Below are 21,241 nucleotides of genomic sequence, written 5' to 3'. Positions count from 1 at the left end.
TGGGTGGCTGAGTGGAGTTAGTGATCCAAGATCTCAGCGCCAACCCTCAGTGACCTTGGGCGAGTCCTAGACAAACAGGACAAACAGAAGCATGGCAGCCTTCCCTTTATAATGACGCCCTGTTTGCAGGGGGTTGCCCTCACCCTCGGACGCACAGTCAGACCGGCCACCTCTCTGCCTCTGACACGTAGTGTGCACTGGGCGAAGGAGGCGTCAGGGCAGTCTCTTCCCGAGAGCCAAAAGGACAGAATGCAGGGCTGCTTCCAAGTTTGGGTTTTGCTTTTCTTCTTTGTGGCCTTGCTTTCCCCTCACTATTCATAACTCCTTAATGGAAGCCAGGTGGTCCTGCATCCCCACCCACGCTCCCCACCAGCTACCCAAGCAGAATCCAGTCTATTAAGATGTCCAGTTTTGAGAGCCAATCACTCCCTGCTGGAAACGACCGTGTAGTGTGGCTGGACTGGAAGGGCTCAGGTCGAGGGCGATTGTCCTTTCGTGATGCATAATTTAACAGAGTCTCTGAGAGGGGACAGAATTTTAGTCCAACCAATTCCATCTGTGGTACAAATGGCTTAAAAAAAAATCAGTAGATTAAGGATTAAGTTAGAGAACTTCCCTCCAGTCTTTATGCCTATTACCACGCATGCTGTTAGTATTAGTTCATTGTACTGTATCATATTTCTTTCCTCGAGAAATAAATACAAGGAAAAATCGTTGCATATCAGGGATTGGCAGAAAGACGTTATGACTTCTCATGATTTCTGGGTGAAGAAGGGCTCTGTCACCTTTGAGGGGACTCTTGGCTTTTTGGTGGCCCAGCTTTCCCACCCAGAAAATGCTGGAACACTTAAGGCATGGACTACAGCTGCGTCTGTTCAAATCTGTGTACTTTTGGATTTAGATGACATTTTCAGAATCCATGCTTTGACACACTTGGGTGCCCACGGGGGATGTGAAAGGTCCAGAGGGCACTGCCCATCTGTCTTCATTTTGCACAAGTTGTAACTGAGGCCCCGAGGTTCTGTGAACAGGCTTGCACAGGCTGACCCCAGCCTTGGGTCCTGGGACTCTGGGTGCTGGCTCCTTGCCCCGCTTCTGCCTTTCTGACCAGAGGGCAAAGCAGATTGTGCATGACTCTTCCTGCTGAGGGAAAGGTGGGCAGTGTCCTCATGGTCAAAAGGTGAAGAAGACATAATCAGCTCTGCAATCTCGATCTATGAGGCATAGATCTTTGCTGCCTTCATTCTGTAAAATCGCAGAGGGCCAGCGTTTCCAGCAACAAAGTAAAGAGGGTGCTCTGCTCTCGTCCTCTCCCTCCCCTTACCCAGTGCATCACCCCTTAATGGCCCAGACTTCTCTGGATGGATCTGCCCTTGGACGTTGTCTGAAGGGGAGGGAGGGGGAAGGAAATGAGAAGGGTTGAGCCCAAGGGGCAGGAGGGAAGGAGGCAAGGGGCAGTGGTGTCCAGGAGAGGGGCAGCCGGGCTGGAAGGAGCCCCACGGGGTTGGGCTGCCCTCCTCTGCTCAGATTCCCGGGGAGATGGGGCCGTTGGGGCCAATCTCATCACTCCATGGGGTGGGTAGACCCTACCACGGAGGGTCAGAGGGTGCCCAGCCGAAAAGACCCATTTCCCTACCCAAATACCAACAATACTCTGTAGTTTATCTAGGAGCTTGAGTCCAGATGGATCTGTTTTTGGATGATTCTCAGGAAGGAAAGACTGTGAGATTGCCTTCAGGGAGTGTGCAGGTCAGGACCATGGACAGCGCCACGGGAGCCGCGGCACTCGCCCTCCTGGCTTCCCAGAATGTGGCAGGCAACGTCGCACGGGGTCACACTGCAGGGCCACAAAATGCTGCACAAGAAACTTCCTCCCAGCTCCCCTGAACCAACAAGCCCACCTGGCAAGTAAGTAATAACCTTTACGGTGAGGTCCGGCCAGCTGGGCAGTGGAGAATGCAGGGGAGACGAAGGCTTTCTCCTTGTTGTGGCTTCATTTGTGATGGCAAGGGAGCATCTGAACATCTTCCCAGTGAGGACCAGGGCTCCACCTTCTATCAGAGAAGAGGGAAAAATGATGCTTCAGCACAGTACTCAGTTTCTTCGCTTTTAGAAATTTCAAAGAACAAAACATGGACAAATTGACTGCCTGGAGCCATGGTTGAAATGCCCTTCTTTCCTCCAAGGCTCTGAAAAACTAGTAAATATGAGAAACTCTTTGGGGAACCTCCATAGGCAGATCTGAGGAGATGAGAAGTGGAAAGTGAGGGAGTGTAGCCAGACTGGGAAGGAGAAGCTCTCCATGGCCAAAGGGTTAGTGTGTTCTTTCTTGACGAGGGCCAGAACCAAGGCATCAGGTAAAAAGCAAGAGCTGAACAAGTCATTGAGCCAACGAAGTTGACTGAACCCGGTCTCTCCTGAAATCAAGAGCCACAGGAAGTAGTGGGAAATGCATAGTCAGGTAGTTCCTGGCAGGATAGAGCAGTGGTTCTGGGAGAACCACTCGTGGGGTACCCTTGCTTGTAATGACCTACCTGTACTCGACAGAGGAGAGCAGAGGTGTGCTTGGTTGCATTTAAGCGTTCAGGGACAAGGCAGACCCCCCCATCCCAAACCTTTGGATGCCCTTTCTACTGCTAGATGACGACAGTCTCCAGGACCCCCTGATGGAATGGTGTGCTGAAGGTGGAGAAAGGGAACACCCAGAAATTGTTCTTCTGGTTTGTGCCCTTCCACAAGGGCACACCATGGTACCCATGGCGACAGGTGCTTCCTTAGTGATGAACTCTGGGACCCCAGACTGAGTCACCTCAATGTGTGGGCTGTGAGCAGAGACTTGGGGGGTCAGTCATGGTTGAAACCAGGGAGACTTGGGGTACAGGCCTGGGGAAAGAGGTTGACAGAACAGGAAGGCAATGGGGTTATGGCTCTGGTTCAAAAGTCAAAAGTCAAATGGTTCCTGCCAGTGGTTTTCTAGGTTTGGCACAGGAAAATGGCGTGTTTTCCATTTTGTACCAGATGGCGACTCTTACTTGCCTGGAACATATCTTAGAGCATTGGAGCTTGACGTCACTTGGGTCATGGATTTCTCTGGGAGCTGACAAAAGTCATATTTGCAGAAAGACAAACATTACACATAATTCCAGTGTGTTTATGGACCCTTGGCAACAGCCCCCAGCCCCCTTCTCCCTCTGACCCCAGACCCTGATTTAAAAACCACTGTTTTTGTCTGTTCTTCTTTTTGCACACCAGAGAGTGTATAGGAATCCTGTAAGGCATTGGCCAGGCACCAAAGTAAAGATGGGACTATTGGGATGTGACCTGAAGTTATGCCAAAAGGGGATTTTCTGGCTGGAGGGATACAGTGAGCTTTGTGAGCCTCTCCTTCATGGGAAGACTGTTTTCCATAGGACATGTGGCAAGATTCTATTTTTTCCCCAGATTACATTCATCTCTCCACTGCACTGTGGCTGGAAGACAATGGATAGTTGAGACAGAAAGAAGGATACATGTCTTTAATAGCTGCTCCAATACTCTACCACCTATTGGATGCTAGGCTTGGGGATGTGCTAGCTGTGTGGTGAGTGCAGACTGGAGACTCTGTGAATGGCAGTGGCTGGTGCCAACTTAGCAGCAAACTCACTCTGACAAAATGGATGGAAGGTGGATCGCCTCTTCCCAGCCGTGAGGCAGCTGCACATGTAGGGGGAAGATGACACAGCTGAGGGGAGCGCCTGCAAAGTTAGAGGTTTATATGCAAATGTGAAAAGTGTCAGACTGATGACTAGAAAAGATGCACTGTGATAACACAGACAATGCCAAAGGACTGTGGACTTTGATAAGGACTTTGATAGGCAGTCCACAAAGGAAGAGACAGGAGGGGTCCCAGGCTTCTCCAAAGCACTATTAGACCTCCCGACTGCCTGGGGGATCCAATTCGGAAACTCTGTGGGTACATTCTGTTGTAGAGTCTAGTGGTTCACACTTGCGATGAACTTGATCCCAACTGATCTGAAAGAGGCTTTTAGCAGCCCCAGGAGGCAGCACCACAGGAGTTGTCAGGGACTGCAGTTCTCAATGCCTGGGGTCTCTCCCGGTTTCCTGCCTCATTGGACAAGCCTTGTCCCAGGAGAGAATCCTCTGCCCACCTTCTGCAGGTGTGTGGGGGTGCTTTCTAGAATATTCTGTTTTTTAATACCCTCCCCACCCTTGCCAGAGGGTGGGCATGGTCTGCAGACTCTCTTGACGATTCTCACAGAGGCTTAAGAAGCTCCTTTCTGATCTATCCAGTGAAAGGGCTACACACCGAGTGCCCAGAACATGCAGCGTCTGTACAACAGGACTGTGTATTTGAAATCAGGACTGTTCTGGAAAGTCCAGCATGGTGGGGGGAGGGTCCCACACCTTGGTCCCGGGGGCCCTCCAAATCTCATCCCCCCAGTAGAATGGGCTCTTTTTGACCTGAGTCTCCTGAGTATTTATCTGTGTACTCTCATGAGGCGCTGGGACAAACAACACACGAGATTCCGAAGCTTGCCAGCAGTCGTGGTTGAATGCAGGTTCTCTCCGTGTTGATATTCAGTGAATTTCAAGAGGTTGTTCTTTTGGTAAATTATAAAAATGGCCCCTCCTTGCTCTTCCTCTCTTCTCTTCCATAGCCTGTGAACTTTGTGGTTTCTGAAACATTAGCTGGCTTCTTGCAGGAATATTCTTTAAGAATAGACAGGAGTTAATGCTGTTCTAAAAATGGTAACAGTTTCAGACACCACTTAAAAGGGTGCTGAGCTACAGAATTTTAGTGTGGACAGACCATTGGCTTTCTGTGGGACATGATCAAAGTAAGGAGGGCTGGGGGGCGGTTCTAGACATGCTGCCCCCAACATCATGGCTGGGCTGGGTTGGCCTCTGGGGCGCTGAGCCCAGCCACGGCCCCCCACATCTGAGACTGTCCAGGTGGGCAGGGCTGCTTAGTCTCCTGGGTGGTCCAGCGAACTCTCATCACGAAGCTGGACCCAGGTTGTGAAAATTCGTGGGGGTGCAGAGAAAGTCAGCTGGGCTGGCTGCTGTCCACAAGAAAACTCATTTCCTCATTCATCCATCCAAAATTCTTTTCACTAGCACACCTTTTGTTTTCTCTCTGTGTCAGGCAACATATTTGCATTTTAATGTGGCATCCCCGGTTATACGGAAATGGTAAAAACCTCATCTCTGCCTTTAAGGTCATGGCTCCTAGACCAGGCAGTCAAGTTGGAGTGGAATTACAAAAGAACACAAAAGCAGGATCCTGGAGAGAAGCGACAGGGGAGGGGCTCTGAAACCGCAGGGTGAGGCCCTTCACCCTGCTGGGCTGGTGGGGGTCGGGACAGGCATCCAGAGAAGGGGGGTTCTGCTTTCGGTCTGGATCCTGCCCAAGCGAGGGCTGGAAAACCTGAGTGGAGGTCACCTTTCCAGCAGAGGGTGCCCACCACTGGGCTGGAGAAGCCTGACTTGGTTGTGATTAGGGCTGGGGGCTTCGATCTGGAAAACTGGGATAGCAGACCTGGAGGACCAGGTTGGAGCATTCCAACGCAGGACCTGAGCACCCGGGATACAAGGCAGACGCCCGGCTCTGTGACCTGGGGCCCAAGGGAATCGCTTTGGGAGCTCTGTGTGGGATGCGAAGCCTTGACTGTGTGGTCACCAGGTGGGGGGTGGGGGTGGGGAGTGACCTGCCCTCGGGGATGTGTGGGAGCCTGGGGATCAGTCCTGGGGCTTCGAGGTCAAGACAACCGCCTGGGTGGGTCCAGGCACGGAGCTGTGTGGCCCAGCGACCTAGCCATCGAGTGTGGGCACCCCTCCCCTGTCAGTCTGCAGGCAGGGGACCCTGAAGCTAGGCCTGGCCAGATAGGCAGCGGGGTAGGAAGGGCAAGGCCGGGGCAGGGGTCGGAGGGGCGTCGGGAGGGAGGAGAACTGAAGCGACTCCACCATTTTCTTCCTGGCACCTGGCTTGGCTTGGACCCAGACCAAGGTGAGGTAACAGCGTGCACAGGGGCCAGCTGCGGCGGGGGTACAGGGGAGCGGGGCTGGGCGTGCAGGGGGCCTCAGAGGCCCGCCACGCCGATGCTGCGCAGAGCTGGATGCTGCGCAGAGCTGGGCGCCATCTGGGTTGAGAGTCGCATGGTATGAAAACCGTCCCCTGCAGACAGACGCTTAGCCCTGTGGTGGCTGGTGATAGAGTTGACTTGTTAGGGGAGTTAGCCGATCACAACCTGGACCGGGCTGGACCCTCCATCCTTCTGACGCCAGGCTGTCTGTGACCCGGCTGCTCAGCACAGCGCCTAGGAGGTGATGGGAGCTGACAGACTTTGGGTCCACGATCGTTGGCCCCTCTATCTTGATTCAATCCAACCCAGCCCATGCAGGGAGGATGTTTCTGCCTGTGCCTTGTGCGCCTTGCAGCCTGGGAGCTGATCCAGAGTCTTGATGCAAAGCATTTTAGTTTCCCACCCTGGCTGCCCTTTGATCTGCCTCTGTATTCCTGTCCCTACAAGGCGCTTGGTCCTGGACGGACCGTAGCTTGACCCAGTCTGTCTCCGATCCAACTGTGCTCTTGGCTCTAGCTTCATCAGTGGCATGTTTCAAAGCCAACGTTAAATCTCTGCCAGAGGAACATGTGAACGTGTTCAGAGCACAGTCTTGTGTAGCTGGCCTCCGTGAGGAACTTAGGAGGAACAGAGTTTAAGGATGATAACCGTGTCTCGAGGTGAGAGTTACAGCTTGGGATCAGAGCACGTTCGTATGAAACCATGGATATGTTTTCTATGTGCAGAAGCACAAAGAGGGGTTAGAGGGTATCAGGTTCTTGAAGTCTCCATAAAATCTGGCTCACTGGGGCAAGTGAAACTGGTCTGAGCTGGCATTTGTCTTCGTGCTCTGAGACTCCAGTGGCCCCTTTCTTGTCTACCGCCCTGCAGGGCCACATCTCTGCTAGCCTCAGATTACGGACTTCAGGGTTTTCTGAGTAAATTGGAAACTGTGTCCAATACTCTTGTCACGTGGTTGCTTTTCACCCTTATGCTTTGATGCAACAGCTTTCCTCTTATGGTACCCCAGAAAAGCCCACAGAAATGCTAAATTACATGAGAAATGCCCTCACTCTCTGATAAGGCCATTCATCCAGTAGTACAAGTATTAAATTTCTCTCCTTTGGCAGTCATGGGCCTTTAGGGTTATTCAACTACTTTGACTGAATATTTATGTGTGTATGTGTATATATATATATTTCAGCCTAAAAAACCCATGGCGAAAGCAGAGGTTTATAACTGCAGGTTTGCAACAGATTCCACTGCCCTGATTTAAACACATTGTGCTGTACCAATTCAGTAGTAAAAGATAATTCAAGAGATTCATGAAAAATATTTTTTGCGGGGAAGAGAAGTTAGCGTTTCTTAAATATGTTCAATCCAGCCCCATTGTGCAGATGTGTGCATCTCCCCAGTGAGTACCCTGTGAGGCCTGGACTGTTGGGATGATCCTTGTCTTTCGCTGGCAGCCCCAGGGAATGCCAGAAATAGATAGCACATCTATATTTAAAATGTATCTGGAGTATATTTAGCCTGTAACAGAGACAGGAGAGGAGCTGTTTGTTTCCTGAGATGACTGCCAGCTTCTGTTGATGGTACTTTCAGCTACTGAACACCTCCGGGTGGGCTTTTATTTCCAGGAAATGGTTGGTGTCTTAATCATGACGCCTGACTTTGCCCACGAAAATAGAATTGATATTTGGGCGTCTTCATCGGTGGCTTCTCTCTCAGATGCCGATGGGTCTACTTTATTTGGAAAGGAAGAGGACAGCTGGCCCAGCCCCGTCGGGGCGGCGGCCGAGGACAGTCCGTGAGAGCCGGCTTACTTCTTCCTGGCCGCTGGATGCGGAAGCAGCCCTCCTTTAGAGGGCCGGGTTGCCCTGGGATTTCCTAGTAGTTCACGTGGCAACACGGAGAGGGCTTTTCCTTTGGAAGGGGCGTGATTTCAGAAAGATACACATGTTGAAATTTATGCGCGGAGATGTTTATTTATCGAGGAGGGAGGGGAGGACATTGTCCAAGTGTAAAAGAGAACCTCAACGGCCCCCCAGCGCTGCATACAGCGCCCCCCGCCCCGCAACATAGGCACGACCCCGCTTGCTCCCACACAGGCAGGTTTTCCCCGCCGTGAGTGAGGAGGGGTTGGTCCAGCTGTAGACGGGGTTGAGGCTCTCCAAGGACACAAGGACTGACGATGGAAGAACAGCCATGGGCCTTCAATGCGGGCCTACGTGTTTCTCCATCCCGGCTTCAGGCTCCTGCGAGAGGTGCCCACCAGCCCTCCTGGGATGATCGTTTACTGTTGGAATCCGTTCTGATTGCCTGGAGCCCGTACCCTACCGGTTGTTAAATATTTTGAACATCAGCTCGGCCCAGCTCAGAAGGGAACTGGGAAAGGAAGGAAGAGCAGTTTAAAGGATGTGAATGGGTCAGAGGTGACACTCTCAGATGGGAACAGTCCCAGTTGTGACAGCCCTCAGTGGGAGGCGGATAGGATGGTGAGGGGGGAATTGACCGGACTGCCCCAAGCAGGCGTCAGGAGAGTTGAACCTTTAAGCGCCTTTCTGGAAGCGTCCAAAGGTGGAAGACACACTGACACGTTGACCTGTGAGACCTAGGGAACACTGTTAGGCTGGATAGGGAGGTGAGGCCAGGGTTCTGGAGTTCACGGGGACGGTGAAGCTAGGAGGGTGCTGGAGGGGACACAGGGAGCAGAGCTGGAGCGTGAGTGGCTTGCCGCGATCCCGTGGGGCCAGCTGCCCTGGAGGCCCTGTGGGGCGGCAGATGCGGCCCGAGTGCCCAGCCCTCTCAGCTGCCCTCCCGCCCCCGCCCCACCCCGCCCCACTCCTTTCTAGCGCCAATACTGGGGAGCTGGCCCAGACTGGACTGCGTCCTAGGGCTGTGCTCTGGCTGAGAGGCCCGGCCCCGCCCCTCCTGCTCATCACCTCCTCTGCATGGCCGCCGTTACTCTGAGCGTTCAGGGTGGACCCCAGTGGAAATGACTTTGTGCACTTTGCTTTGTCAGTGCTGGGAACTCAGAAGGATGAAAGGGCGAACCTGCGTTGGACCCGTGATACCTCACGTCTTTCACTCTCCTTGCCATCCGCTTTGATGTGTAAAAAAATCCAAGCCTGTGCATGTTTTGCTTTTTCCTATCACATTCACTGCATCACTTGCAGGCAATGTTAAGAGAATTTCTATAAACAATCTGCGTTTGACTTTAGGATGTTCTATGTGGTTTTTTCCCCCCTGAGCAAAATGAACTGTCTCCTTGCCTTCGGGGGAGTGATATTCTGCTATGTTTTGTTTTGTGATGTCACAGCAACACAAGAGGAAGGTGAACAGTGCTTAAGTTGAGCTTGGTTAAGATGAGCATTTTCCTGTCCATCAACTGCAAATGGGGAGCTGAAAGGGGACGCTAATTGCAAAGTTCCGTGTTATCACTTATCTTTGGGTGTGCCTTGGGTTGGCAACTTCTGATGGTATCCTTTGTTAAAAGAAACACTTCATGTTTAATGAGCTATCATATGCTGCTGGTTAAGGCTTTTCAATTTTTCACGTGTAAGTAGCCAGTTCTCCCAATAAGACGCTTCAGTGCCTTAGCGGGAAGTAAAGGCTGAAGACACATCCAGGTGTCTGAAGGCTCCTTGAAAGTTGGTTAGTGAGCCTTTGCGGGGAAGGAAAACTAACCTCCTGAACAGGGGTCCAAGTTCATAACACTGGGGCTGAGCATGTGACTTTGAGCAGAGGGTCAGTGCTGAAGACTCTTTGGCATAGCCAAAGAGACGCCCAGTGGAGGCAGGGAGATGGGGAGACAATTGAAGTGAACACTTCACTGTCACCTCGTGTTTATTTTTGTCCTAGTAGAAGTCAACCTCATTCATGAAGAGGCAGAATCTGTGAAATGACCTATGAAAAGAGACTTCTCTCTCTGCACTGGAATCTCAGCTAAAGCCTTAAAGTTGAGGGCAGTGGGCTAAATAAATAACTTCACATTCATTCAGAATTTACCAAAGAGGACTCATCTTTGAACACCTGCACCCATAAACCAGGTCCATCCATCTTATTGGAAGATTGGCATTTATTGTGAATTATTTTGAAGGGATATTTGTAGGAGTAAAGCCAGCTTTGAGTCTTCTCCTCAGGGAAGGGAAAAGAGGAGAAAGTGTCACTTTTTTTTGCTCTCATTCATGAGCCAAATGAAGAAGACTCAATAAAACCACCAGAACTTCTGCTAGACTTCAGTGTTACCTGCTGGAAGGGTGACCATGTCACATTTCCTTGCGGAACATCGGTTGGGGTTCAGAAACTTGTTATCTTACTTGTCTGAGCACAGAACTCTCTAGAAAGATTGACAGGTGTCCGCTGGAGGAGTCTAGAGGTAGGAGGCTGGCTGGGGGTGGCTTACAGGAGTAAGTTCAGTGGCTGAGCAAGCTGTACTTGCACTGATTGCTTTGAGGGGCAAAAACGTATTCCCAAGGCATCAGGCAGACGTGGAAGCAGATCTGGGCTCCAGTTGTCTTGAAGGGATCCTGTCCAAGAAGCCTATTTTCCTGGGCAAGCAGACCCCAGAGATATACTGCCAGGGCAGGACTTAATGGGTCTGGGGTTCTAGGGGCTCAGCCAGGGGGAGAACAGCTTGCTCCAAGGAGGAGCCCTAGCTGTGGTCTTCAGTACACCCCGACCTGCTTGCTGTCTGCAAAATAAAGTCAGCGCTTAGGTGACGGAAGCACATCAAGGCACTGAAACAGCACCAATTAAGTAAAATTCCTTTAATCTTTTCCTTCTCATCTCTTTTGTACCTGGAGAACCAAAGAGCAGGCACCGGGCGTGTTGAGCTGCTGGGGCAGGAGGTATTGTTGTGAGAGAAGGCCAGGCAATGACCTCTCCACAGGGGCTGATCCCCGAGCCTGAACTCAAGCCTGAGCTGAGTGGAGAAGTTTTAATTGAACTCAAGTTTAAAGCCTTGACTTAGAATGGTCTGGATTAGAGTTTAAAATTTCTGAATATGGAATCAGATTTTAATGGCTGAAACTGACTTGAAAGTGATGGAATCTGACCCAGGCATTGGTAGGGGAAAAAACAATTTCTTGATTGTATCATATACCCAGTTAAACCCTGTATAAAAAAAGAACAAAAACAAAAAACCAAAAAATCCCTGTATTCCAGATGTACAGATGGAGCTTGCTATATTAGCTTACTGTTAGCTACACTGGCTTTATTTTGAAGACCTACCAAGAGAATGGTTAGTTTCAGGTGGGAAATGTCTCTCTCCACCTGGTATTTAAGGGCAGGCAAGAATTTGCCCGAGGGGAACAGACCACAGTGCTTTCCAAGGCAAGAGTATCACAGGGAAGACCCATTCCAGACCACACTACCCTCTCGAGAGCCAGGAGAAGACGCTTTCTGGGATTGACTGAACTTTTTCCAAGGTAATTTTCAGCCCTTCTCCACGGACTCACTTGCAGGCACCTCCCTCCCTCCCTCCCCTCCATCCCCCTGCCCCGGCCCCCTCACTGGCATTAGGATGAAAAATTCAGTGCTTGCCAAGTCTGTTTTCTCTACAGGAAGGACTCACTTTGAAGGGTCAAAAGGATCAAACTGAGCTCCTATGACAGACAAGAGCCATTGATGCCTTTGGGAACTTTTCTGACACCTTCCACTTAAAATCCCCCAAGAAGAATCCAGAAACTCTATTTCATTATCTGTATTCATATTAAGAATCAGAAGCAGGTGAGGTGTTTTCTCATCAGCGCCAAGAGCATGTTCTTCTCTGAGTTCACTTCAGGAACCTCATACTTAAGCACATGCAAACAAGAAATATGGAAACCTCAACATTATGGAAGCTTCCTCTGTGAAAGATCAATCATTTATGTTAATGGTCCTGGTTGACTTCTCTTCTGTATACTGCTCTCCTTGACCATATCCCAACCTGAAGACCATTCTCTTTGGTGTGTGCTGGCAGCTCCATATTAAAGACTCAAGGGAATGTTTTCCAAAGAATAGTAAGGCATTGCTAAGGTCCTCAAGGACTGTTTGTGGGGCTGTTCTTCTTTATTCTTGTCTTTGTAGATGACAAAGCATTGCTTGAGTCATACTTCCTCATTGCAGAGGCAGAGGCAGGAGAAACAGGTGAATAGGGTTTCAGAAGCAGGGATCTTGGGTTCTCTTTCCAATGCTGCCATGGACTTCCAACAAAAGTTGGAAGGCTCAAAGCTGAATTTATTATTAGGTAATTTAAAACCTAAACAGAGAGACCTGTTACGTGGAGGGTATTAGAGCCTTTCTGGAAGCTATGTTTATGTTGCCTTTTGTTTCAGAAGGAGACAGGGCTTAAGATCCAAATTCTAGTCCATAAGACCTTTTCCTTAATTTCAAACTCAAACATTAAAATGTGGCTTTTGTTAATTTTACTGTTTTTTCCTCTATAGCGAGACAGATGTCTCATTACTAATCTCATATTTTAAATTGCTTTTAGACTGAACTGAACTTTTTTGGGGGTCTGTTTTGATGGTATGAGAAAAGCATGGGAGACATGCTCTGGGCTCCCAAGAGTAAGAAAGGTGGCAAGTGGAGGGAGCACAGCAGTGTGTCCAGTAAAGACAGTGGAGGAGACCCAGTGGGCATCTTGGAAGTCCCTGGTTTTGTACGAGCTGTAGCACAAAACTTGTAAAAGCTTTTTATTTTTTTGTAACTGGAATTTCCTACTGAGGATTCAGTTCTGTTTTTCTCTCATCCTGGAGAAAACTCAGACATGGTTCTAAGAGGCTCGGTTAACCAAACTTATACCTAGCTTTGACCTAGTTCATACCCAAAATTTCCATAGCAACTGCCCCAAATTAATAAATCACCGTTACTTTTAAATGCAGGGAGTCAGGACCATTACTTCCATTTTTTAAAAATTTAAATTTATTTATTTTAATTAGAGGCTAATTACAATATTGTATTGGTTTTGCCATACATCAACATGAATCTGCCACGGGTATACACGTGTTCCCAATCCTGACCCCTCTCCCACCTCCCTCCACATACCATCCCTCTGGGTCATCCCAGTGTACCAACCCCAAGCTTCCTGTATCTGGCATGGAACTTGGACTGGCGATTCATTTCTTATATGATATACATGTTTCAATGCAATTCTCCCAAATCATCCCGCCTCCTCCCTCTCCCACAGAGTCCAAAAGACTGTTCTATACATCTGTGTCTCTTTTGCTGTCTCGCATACAGGGTTATCATTACCATCTTTCTAAATTCCACATATGTGCATTAGTATACTGTATTGGTGTTTTTCTTTCTGGCTTCACTCTGTATAATCAGCTCCAGTTTCATCCACCTCATTAGAACTGATTCAAATGTATTCTTTTTAATGGCTGAGTAATACTCCATTGTGTATATATACCATAGCTTTCTTATCCATTCATCTGCTGATGGGCATCTAGGTTGCTTCCATGTCCTGGCTATTATAAACAGTGCTGCGATGAACATTGGGGTACACGTGTCTCTTTCAATTCTGGTTTCCTCGGTGCATCACTTCCATTTTAAGCAATTGACAATGAAGGGGAAGTCAAAACGCAAGGCTGTGGTGAGGTCTTTTGAACAGAGATGTCTCAAATGGCCACAAAGTCAGGGCAAAGGTCCCTGGAGACAGCCGTCAAGCTGGATTCATGCTTAAGCTCCCTCGGTCGCCTTACCAGGATCAGAATCTTGCCCAACCCTAAAAGTTGCTTGGCCAGAGGACGACTTTTCTTAGATACTTTTATTCTTCCAGGAGGGTACAGACTGCTTGGCATGTCTTTAAATGATCACTAGAGTGGTCCACTTCAAACAATACCCTACGCAGATTCACTGCTCTGCTGGCTCTCTGAACTTCAATCGTCCTGCTCTCTGGGAACGTCTTCACAACAGGTCTGACAGCCGTGAGGATTTGGTGCTGGTTGATGACTTTGCTGGATTCATATTGTGCCCTTCTACTGGCTGTAGCTTGGCTGGTGGCTGAGGCTCCTCTTCTCTTGTTTTAGGGGTCTCTGCCAGGGGACATGTCCAGATGGAAGTATTTTGTGAACAGTAATTTTTGAGAGCTCAGAAACTTTTCTATCAGATGGTCCTTAGCACTAGGAATCACAAGTCTGCACAAAAGCAGCATTTCGGCTCTTTTGATTATGTGCCTTTGAGGCTGTCTCACACAGTTCTGAAGCAACCGGTCAGTACAATTAGGCACTCTTTTAGCAGGAAGCACACAAACACAATCCTGCCTTAAGGAGTCCAGGGACAGTGTCACTTGTTTTCTGTCAGCGAAGAGGAGGGGGAGATTCGGCGGCAGCTCAAGATAACATCCGTCGGCATAGATTTTCAAGATTTTACAATTCAGTGCGGGCAGTTGAAGAAATATTTATTGAATTTCTACTACAGGCAGGGAATTAGGCTAAACATTGTGTGAGACTTAAGGATGAATGAAGCAGGATGATGAGATACAGTGAAAGGAAATGATGTCAAAAACTTAAAAAAAGATTAGTGTGCTTTATCTATAAAAAAAAACAAAACAAAAACTGAATTAACCTGAGAAGGATATATGTATATGTATATATGAGGGGAAACTGCAGCAGAATTCTTGGATAAAAGCATAAGAATAAATATTCCTTATGAAACGCCTCTGGTTATACTTGACGCTGAGAGTGTCAATGAAATATCCAAAAGGAAGGGAAGAGCCACAGTGGTTGTGAGAATATCAGGTATCCCAGGAGCACCTCAAGTAGGGAAGGAGGCAGGAGCACACTTGTGGCTCAAGTTGGCGGATTGGACAGACACGCCTAACTTTGCTCCCTCGGATTGGACAGACACGCCTAACTTTGCTCCCTCCTGAAATGCCTGTGATGTTTGTGGAGCCCCACAGCGAGAGTGTGGAGGGCCATGTCACATGTTTAAATATTGAAAAGTTTATAAATCAAGCTAACTATTATAGTTTATCCTTCTGCCTTGACAAATACACCCTCATAGTGACAAAATTGAAATGTATTTGTATATTCATGCCAAATAGCCTCGAAGCGCAGTGTCAAAATTCATTTCACTTTTGTCAGAGCCGTGGCTTGCTTTGAGACGAGGCAGTAGTGCACACGTGTGAACACATTTGGCTCTATACTCAGCCTTTGCAAAGAGCCTTTTCTTGGCATCCCTCATGTCTAGGGTGAACACATTAGCAGTGCAACCTGCTGGACTGACTCAGAAAGGAACCCAGGCAGGTCCTAGACATGTTCTGGGGCTACTTGGAAAGGGAATTTGGGGGTCTTGTATACCCAGAATGTGATCCCAAAGGGGATGGTAAAGGCCCTGAGTGAGCATACTGCTTGCTCTTCTCTCTTGGGGATGGGAGATGCTCAGAGTCAGTCTCCCTCTTGCCCAGATCTGAGGCAGGACCGATGGGGATGAACCGGAGAAGAGCCCAGAGTAACAGAATTTTGGAAACTGGAAAACAAGATGAATAAGCAGCAACAGATTTAGCAGACACAGGAAGGCTCACTCTGTAACCAACAGCAGGGAAAAGGAGGAATCAACCTGGTTTAACTATGAAATCCCCCGAAAGGTTTGAAATTGAAAGATTCAGGGACTTCCAGAGGTGATGATTTCCTATAAGAAAGAGGAGTTGTCTAAGCGCTGGTGAGACCCCTGTATTCTTTCTTCTGTTCCATACTTCCGAGATAACTACCCTTCTATCACTCAGGAAATAGACCGCCCTTCTTAACTAGAACGGCAAAAAAGTAGGTCTGTGGACCAGGAACAGTCAGGCATCATTGAAGGCAGGATGCCAAACTGAAAAATTCAAAATATGTCTATGGGATGTAGATCCCTGTCCCACCTCCAGGTGTCTACCCCCATTCTGCTTAGGAATACTGGAATCCAGGCCAAAAAAAAAAAAAAAAAGGAGTATTTTGTGTGAAAAATATGATTGAGTCTTCATAGTCAATAGATTCCTTCATGGGGGCAAACCTTCTAGGTAGCCATTTAGTTCTGCATGGGAGCAGACAACCAACAATTAGCAGATGCTGGAAAAGACTTGCAATAGTAAAAGCAAAAAGAAGCCTTCTGGAAAAGAAACCAATTGTGCATGAAAAACTTCAAGCAAAGAACATTCTTGAAGAAATTTTTTTAAGAAAAGATATAGTACTATCCACGGCTGAAGAACAGTCTCCCATAAATTAATATACTAAGACTATAAAAGAGCTTCTGGAAATAAAAACTTAATAGTGAAAAAGAAGATTCAATAATCAGAAGATGACATTGAAGAAACCTCTTCAGTCCCATACAAAAGAATCAGAATGATGAGACTCTTCTCAAAGACACACAAATATAGGAAATTGTAAGATACTAGAGCAAAGGCTATGAAATTCTGGAGGAAACAAAAATTTTCGATCAAAAATTTTATACCCAAATATGCTATTAATGTGAGGCTATAAGAAAGCAATTTTCAGACATTGGAGCTCCCCCCAAATCTTGCCTCTCTATAATGCTTCTCAAGAATTGATTGGAGAATGGGTTCCATTAAAAAAAATTAATCAGAAGACATGGTGTGTCAGTCAATGCTATGTGCTCACTGTACCATTTCTTCTTCCCAACACACAGGAAGATTACATATCCCAGCATCCCTTGAGGTTGTATTGGAGCCATGTGAATGAATCCCAGACAGTGGAAGGTGGGAAGAAGGGATGTCACCCCTCTGGGTATGGGAATGTCCAGAATGGTCTTCTGGTCTCTTTCCTTTCAGTGGTTATTACTTTGAAACTTTGAGTTCTGGGTGGGTTTTTATGGGATGGAGAGCCACTTGATCTGCACTGGACAGACATGAGTGAGAAAAAATTGTGCTGAGCTATTGAGATTTGGATTTTGTCTATTGTAGCAACTAGTATAGCTTTCTCACTCTCAGAGAAAGTGAATGCTAATGTAACACAAACTGTGTGGCATTTGCTCAGCGGCTCAGTGCCCCATGGTGGGCAGCAAAGGGATTAACAGAAACTGAGAAGGTGGGCACCCAAGTTATGCAGTGGCAAACATTTGAAAAAGTATCACTTGCTGTAATGTGGAATCCAGCAGCCCAAGGAGAACTGGTTGAAAAGAAGTTCAAAGTTGAAAGTGGGTGTGATGGTACCATTCAAGCTTAATAGGTGCCATGTGGTTGTCATTAAATGGGGAGAAAGATGTGGAGGGGAGGAGGAGGCAATGAAATAAGTCTGTATCTAGAAGGCAGGGCTATGCTTAGAAAAGAATTTTGTATATGGTTTGTGTCTATGAATTTGGTCAAAAAACAAGTACATTAAAAATTTTGGCTTTTGACGGAAGGAATTATATTGGCAGTGAGTTGGTGGCTCCGACGGTAAAGAATCTGCCTGCAATGCAGGAGACCTGGGTTTGATTCCACTCCAGTCTTCTTGCCTGGGGAATCCCATGGACAGAGGAGACTGGCGGGCTACAGCCCATGGGGTCACAGAGTTGGACACAACTGAGCATTAATGCTTTTCACTTTCACTTGTTTTAAAAAAAAAAACAAACCTCAGTTTGTGAACTAAAATAACCCCTGCAGCACAAACTTCACAACCAGAAAAAAGGATTCAAGGGCTCCCAAAGGGACACACTTGACAACACTCTCATCAGATACGACCAAGGAGACTAAAAATCAAGAGTCTCCCAAAGAGCAGAGAAAAGGGCCACAGAGAATAACTGCTAAAGGAGTTCCTTCCAGAGGCGGAGTCACAGGGCTCCAGACAGGAACTTCCCTGTCCCCAGGGTTGGGCCCTCCCAGTGTAGGAAATGGAGAGGGCATTGGCACCCCACTCCAGTACTCTTGCCTGGAGAATCCCGTGGATGGGGGAGCCTGGTGGGCTGCAGTCCATGGGGTCACTAAGAGTTGGACACGATTGAGCGACTTCACTTTCACGCATTGGAGAAGGAAATGGTGGCCCACTCCAGTGTTCTTGCCTGGAGAATCCCAGGGACGGGGGAGCCTGGTGGGCTGCCATCTATGGGGTCGCACAGAGTTGGACACGACTAAGGCGACTTAGCAGCAGCAGCAGCAGTGTAGGAATGGATTTCAGAATTGGTAAGGGGCGGTGACAATCTGAGGTCTGCTATTCAACACTTTTGCTAGAAGTACTTTTTGTCTGTAAGCTAAATTTCTAGTTTGTGTTTATATAACTGATGAGTTTTGATTTTAGTTCATTAACAAACCAAGGGGGTTGGAACCGATGGAGATTATTGATTGGTTTAGACTGTCTTTAGTACACACATTGGAAGAAAAATAAAATGCCTTGGTGATAAGTTGGGTAGATTTGGCAGACATAATGCTAGATGTTCCATATACCACTTTTTCTGACACACGGAAGACTATGTATCCCAATCCCCCATAGGTTGAGGTCTTATAACTTGAGTTCTGGCCAATGGGAGGTGGGTAGAGGTAATGTAAACCATTTCCAGGCCTGGCCCTTAACAATCCTCCAGCTGTCTCTTCTTCATAGGCAACTTTGGAGGCCCTTGTTATGGATGGCCTACTTAGTGGAGACCAAGCATAAGATACATGGCTACGACTGACGGTGAGAAGCATTCTTACTGTAACAAAACGTAGTATAAAAACTAGGAGATGCAATATGACAGCAAAGCATGCAAAACCCCCAGGATGAATGGAGTGGACCATGGAGTGTCTCGGTCTCCAGTCTAGACAGGACAGGTCTGAAGGTTCTGGGAGAGACTCCCCCAGTGAGACGAAACTGATGGAATACCCAGTGTGGTGGATACATGCCATAAGGTCCTGCTAGAAAATCTGAAGTTGAGTTACTGATACGAACATGGAAACAAAGGGGTGGAAGGAAGGCAATAATTGGCTCCAGGAAAAAGCAAGATGGGTTTCAGAAAAGAGAAAAAACAAGTTGAGTTTGCTGCGTGTCTTACTTATCAATAGCATATAGACTCATACTTTTATAAGCAGGGTGGTAACCGTGTTGAGCAGGAGGAGATGGGGATGGAGAATGTATAGGTGTTGGTGGGGGAAGGGGAAGGGAGGAGGAGACTTCGTTATCGTATTAGGAAGCCAATACATTGCCTAAAAGCAAAGCAAAAAAAAAAAAAAATAATAATAACAGCACATTATTCATAGATATGCACATTTTCCTACTGAAAGACTCAGCTCAAAACAACCATTTCTGACAATTTTAAGCCCAACCAGTTTCAGTGGTGAATTTCTTGTAATAGTTGCCTTGATGGTAGGTGTTCTTTAGCCAAGCTATTAAGAGAAATGAGCCTGGTTGTGGTGGAGGCCTTAAAATGTCCTGACAATCAAATGACTCATGACCCTATTTATCTCCATTGTCCTTTTTGCTTCCTACAATCTCTGATCTTTGCAGCTGGCTCAAAAAAAATGATGTCCCTCTCAATCATTTCTTCTCAAATAAACCCCAAATCACAACTATCATTCTTTGCTTGCTCTCTGGACAATGATGTAAAACCAGTCATGGTGTCTCAGCACATATGAATAATTGTTGCTGTAGAAATCTTGCTCCCTGGTTTTCTTTCTCTTTCTACTTTTATTAAGTTGGGTGAACATATTATGGTGCATGGGTCAAATCTGGCCCATCACTTCTTCTGGTGTGTGGTCTGCGAGGTGAGAATAGTTTCATATTGACCTCTCCTCAATTCATACATACATGAAGCAAAAACAGTGCAGTAAGGCCAGAATCAGAGAGACTGTAAATAAAAGGGACCCAGGAACTTAGTCTATAAATGTATAGAGCCAAGTGCTAATCAATTAATTTCTCCAAGACACAGTTTTGTTCACGATTTCCCTCCAGTGTCTAGTGCAGTGCCTGTCACAGAGTCAGTGACAGTAAATGCTCATTGGCTTAATTGTCATATAGCATCTGGTATACAGCAACAGGTTCTTGGCAAATGCGTGCATGAATAAATAACGGGGTGAACAACAAGTAGTTATTCAGTTCAGTCAGTCAGTCGAGTCCAGTTCTTTGCAACCCCATGGACTGCAGCATGCCAGGCTTCCCTGTCCATCACCAACTCCCAAAGTGCCAGGGTCCAGCCCCGGTGGATCCAGGGAATTCGAAGCGGAGACGGCGTCGGCGAGGATCAGGAAACAACTGCTTAATTAAACGTTAATTAAGGATATAAAGAGTAATAGAATAAGGATAGCTCAGTGAGGAAATTCAGTGGAGAAAAGAGGCTGAAATAAGGATAGCTCAGTGAGGAAATTCAGTGGAGAAAAGAGGCTGAATAATTCAGCCAGAAGGTGAGAGAAAGAACGACATGGGGAGACCAAGTTTCGGTGAACAAGGCCCGCACTTTATTTTCCAAAGTAGTTTTTATACCTTAAGTTATGCATAGAGGATAATGGGGGAAGGGGTAGTCATGCAGTAAGCCAGGCTTTCTTCCTGCAAACTTATCATATGCAAAAGTTTAGGTGATTTGCATCATCTTCTGGCCCGGAGGCCTGTTAACATTTTAAGACCCTTTCTTCAGAAAACTTATTTTTCTCTAAAGGTGATTAGTCAAGCGCCACCCTCCAAAAGCATTAGATAAATTTGCATTCCTACAGAGCAAAGGTGTGGTGGGCTATAACAAGAAAAAGAATTAACTCAAGGGTCCCAGGTTACAAACATTAAAACTACTACTTACACCAATTATATTAATCAGTACACTGCCAGGGACACAGCAGGTAAGGGATATGGAAACTTAGCAGCAAACATTGGCCCAACAAGTGAAAAACCCTTCACCAATACAATTTCTAATCAATCTTTTAACTGCTCAAAGGAATCTGTATTCAGACAGTTTAGAACATCTCATGCCTCTCACAGTTGGGAGGCTCTGAGCAATCACATGTGGCCGGAAAAACCTATTCAGGCAGGCTAGAAGACTTCCAAAGGAGTTTGTAGGTTGAAACACTGTCACACCCAGGAATTATTAACTGGAGCTGTAAGCTATCTCTTTTTTCAGAGAGAGGTAGTGGGGGACAGCCCCCCGTAAAGTCAGAGGTGTAGGTGAAAGCACAAAGCAGAAAGTAGGCAGACTCTGGTTTTGGGTGTAAATGCTCGAGAATTTCCAGGGGGACTCCTGAGGCTTGATCCCGCTTTTGCGTGTGCTGAGCCTCCTTCCTCATGACCTTTGTCATGGGCGGAGTTCCTCACGCTGGCTCC

At 47.4% G+C, this 21,241-nt stretch overlaps 1 long non-coding RNA gene across 1 annotated transcript; it reads left to right on the top strand.

The window, feature by feature from the left end:
* Positions 1–411: 411 nt before the first annotated feature.
* LOC132346428 (uncharacterized) lies at positions 412–16,615 on the top strand. Its single transcript, XR_009496264.1, has 2 exons — positions 412–1,908; positions 9,088–16,615. It is a non-coding gene; the product is annotated as an uncharacterized lncRNA (long non-coding RNA).
* Positions 16,616–21,241: the final 4,626 nt, after the last annotated feature.

The sequence above is a fragment of the Bos taurus genome, chromosome 10 (genome assembly GCF_002263795.3).
Source record: "Bos taurus isolate L1 Dominette 01449 registration number 42190680 breed Hereford chromosome 10, ARS-UCD2.0, whole genome shotgun sequence".
NCBI lineage: Eukaryota > Metazoa > Chordata > Mammalia > Artiodactyla > Bovidae > Bos > Bos taurus.
This window is presented reverse-complemented; position numbering and strand designations above follow the sequence as displayed.